Genomic DNA, 3,478 nt, shown 5'->3' on the forward strand with positions numbered 1-3,478 from the left:
GACTCAACATTGCAAACGAGACTTTGGTTGATTGCCCAGGTAGTCAGTTGTCGCTGTCAATTGTTGCACATTTTGGATATATCTCATTTGTTAAGTAATATTTATTCCCTTCTCAGATCTTTGAACTAGTTGAAGATTATATAATTGTAGTTACTCTCTACATTATTTAGACTCTTTGAGATAGAATGTTTAGCAAAACTTTTGTTCTCAATATTGTTTGTTATATTTATTAATTGTTATTATTGTATATAGTTGTATTTGGTTTAGTTCTGTCTTATTTAGAAAAAAAAGGGGAGATGTAGGGATAAGTCCCCCCCCCTTAGGGGGCGTGTTCACCTTGGGCTAATGTTTGCCTATAAATTTGGCGAGCGCGCTCCCAGCCACTGCTTCTGCTTTCCTGGTCTCCGCGGGAATGGTGGTTCTGTAAGTCTATTTCTCTATTAAACTGTATATATATTTTTACAATCTGTCTGCATTCGTTTACACCATTACATATTATATGTAATTACTTTATTCAAGTTAAAACCTTCCTTTTTATTTAAACAGAAGAAGGGTATAATGAGGGAAGTCCTTCTGTATATGTATTACTTTTATTGATTAATGACTAAAAAAACTGTCTTGGGTGTGCACATGGCACAACAGAGGTAGGTGGGGAAAACTAAGCTGCATGCTGTGAATACTGCTGGTTAGTGAATAAAGAAACTGTTTTGACCTATAGCAAGGCAAAATTTAGCTTTGCAGAGAAAACTAAACTGAATTCTGGGAGAAAGAATGCTGAGTCAGGAGAAGCCATGTAGTTTTGCGGGAGACAGCTGTTGGAATTTTACCAAGTAAGCCTCAACCATGTGGCAGTACACATATTAATGGAGATGGGTTAGTTTAATGTATGAGTTAGCCAGAAATACACTTAAGCTATTGGTCAAAAGTATTGCAAATAACATGGTTTCTGTGTGAATATTTCAGGGCTGAGGAGCTGGAAACAAAAAAGCAGCATCTTACAATAATTTCTCTCTACTCTTGACTGCTGGTATTATGTGACTAGATGTTTGAAGTTTCTGCCTGATTTCTCCACATTAGTGAACTTTATCTAACCTACAATAATAAAATAAAATAAAATTCCATATTTACACTTTGCTTTTTGTCACAATATTTTATAACAACAGCAAAAATTAAACTAAAACACATGAGCATTATGTAGAGAGTAGCTTCCATTACTTCTTTTACATGGCAACAGCATCAAATAGATTCAATTAAGTAACTCAGAATATTTTCACTGAGATTTTATATTCTCTCCGTTTATGATGATAATAATTCGGCCACTTTTCTTATTTCTTACCATTAAAGTTCTGTTATTTAGTATCCTAAACCTATCACTAAAGGGTTAGCTATTGAGAACAGAGATTAGTAAATTACAAAAAAAAAATCAAATTTGATTTGCTATCTCTTCTTGTAAATAAGATTTTATTGGAACACAGTCACACCATTTGTTTTCCTACTGGATTTCATACAACAAAAGCAAAATTATGTAGCTGTGGCAGAACTGTATGACTTGTAAGATGAAGTGTATTAATTATCTGATATTACACAGTAAATTTTTCACAAATCCTGGAGGCTAACACCACATAAGTTGTGCTATAATTTAAAATCCATTTAGAGGTGGTAAGATGTTTATTAATTAATGTGTTTAATAATTTTGAATAGACATTACATTCACATAACAAAATCTGATATATACATATATATAATGTAATGTATTTGAAATCTCACTCACTTTCAGTCTTTCACTGTCATTGAAGACATAAAACCATATGACTGTTATACTGAAGCCATAAATTCTTGTTATTTGCTTAACTCTAATGAGAAAAAATTAAATAATCCATAAAAATAAATGGATATTTATTTGTATATATACACTCACACATACTATGTGTGTGTATTAGTAAAAATTAGTAGCACCTTCCTTCTTCCTAATTGCTTCCTGAAAGGTGGCTTATATCTGTTCCCTACATTATTTCTTCCCTCTGGATAGCTGCCCTCTAGGCTCTGATGAAACCCAAGAATATCAAAAAAGGGAACAAATAGTTAATCAAAAACATGTCAGAATTATATATTAAAATTAAACAAAACTTTTAGAAACCCAGAGATATCAACAACCAGGTATGAAGATGATTCAATGGCTAAAATCCAATGTCCAACATCTTTTACAGAGGTAAAATGCTCATTTTGGGAATCCTGGGTAGTGATTTCAAAGATCTGGGTACATCCATCAAGGAACTGGACATTCTATTGATGTGCAACAATTTTAATGTGGTCAGATTGCTTACAACACTTCCTCCAAGAATGACAAAACCATCATAGAAAGAACAGTGCAGCTCGTCACCAGAGTCTTTAATCCCAATGCCAGGTATGCAGTGAAGAAAAGAAATATATGGCTTGTGTATATGTTTTGCTTGTGTTTAAATGTAAATTCAGAAACTAAAAAAAATGTAGGAGAGATTAAAAGCCCTTGCCCATAGCAGTTTAAAAGCATAGGAAAAAAAAAGGATGAATATCCAAGATATATGTAGATGAAGAAAATCTTTCTGCTAGTAAATGTGTTTTTCTGCTTGTCTCAGAGATTTTTTTGGTTGGTGCAGTTTTACTCCTATAATGGAACTTTTTGCAGGATTTCTAATTTTCTATGGTTACTTTTACATATCCATCTTAGTATTTCACATTGCAATATATAATTGTTTTAATTAGTTTTAACTTCCTGCTTCTTCTCTATTGAATTTTATGTCAATGCGAGTATGTATGCATTTGTATTTTCTGGCATTGTGGTATACTTTATACTATAGGAAAATAAGCATAATATAATAATCTACATCTTATCATTTTCATTAAAATGTGCTGTTTGGCTATTTATTTATATTATGACAAAAATGCCTTTTATTACTTTTCCTCCTATTACTTAGCATTTTATTAAGTATTTCTATTATGTATTAAGTATTATGGTATATTTCATTTATCTCTAGCTGCTTGCCACAGAAGTCAATTCTCAGTAAATACACTGGCATTCCTAAAACAACTTAGTTTTCTTTTATATGCCTAGTCAGTTTTTTTTAATGTGTTAGCTTCATACTTCTATCATTGGACTTATATATTAGAGAAGAGAGCTTGCTAAAAAACTGATGTTGAAAGAGATTGGTGTTAAGGAAATAGGGAAATTTAATACTGTGTAAGTAAAATGAAAATGTTGGGAAAACTAGAAAATACAAGATAGATACAATGGCCAGATGTACTACAATTCAAAAAGATAACTCTGTAACAGTATAATTTTTCTTTCACCTACAGAAAGAAGGGCAACCTCATACATGGTATATAAATGAATCACCTTTGAAAAGACATGATTTATAAAAAATCCCTATAGACAAAGAATACAGGACTCGGAAAATATATTTGGTAAATCAACATGAGCAAGTGATGGAGTTTGTATATT

This window comes from Microtus ochrogaster, unplaced genomic scaffold (genome assembly GCF_000317375.1).
Source record: "Microtus ochrogaster isolate Prairie Vole_2 unplaced genomic scaffold, MicOch1.0 UNK55, whole genome shotgun sequence".
NCBI lineage: Eukaryota > Metazoa > Chordata > Mammalia > Rodentia > Cricetidae > Microtus > Microtus ochrogaster.